The sequence below is a fragment of the Geospiza fortis genome, unplaced genomic scaffold (genome assembly GCF_000277835.1).
Source record: "Geospiza fortis unplaced genomic scaffold, GeoFor_1.0 scaffold41, whole genome shotgun sequence".
NCBI classification, from domain to species: domain Eukaryota; kingdom Metazoa; phylum Chordata; class Aves; order Passeriformes; family Thraupidae; genus Geospiza; species Geospiza fortis.
Window position 1 is genome coordinate 11240024 of NW_005054299.1, and position 225 is coordinate 11240248.

Here is a 225-nt window from a genome sequence, read left to right on the forward strand (position 1 = left end):
TCTTTCCATTGCGGGTGAATTGATCTGATTATTGTTTGTTGTCATTGTGAGATAAGGTGCAGAGAGGGACAGATATAGCAGCTGTAGCTGAAAGGGAAAGAAATCTGGAAATCTTGGTGCCCAAAATCCATAAGCATTTGTACATTAATGATGTGGTTTAGGAACGGTATTGCCCAGTTTAGCATTCCATTTTCTCTCGCTCTTCCCTCCCTATGCCAGGCTGGA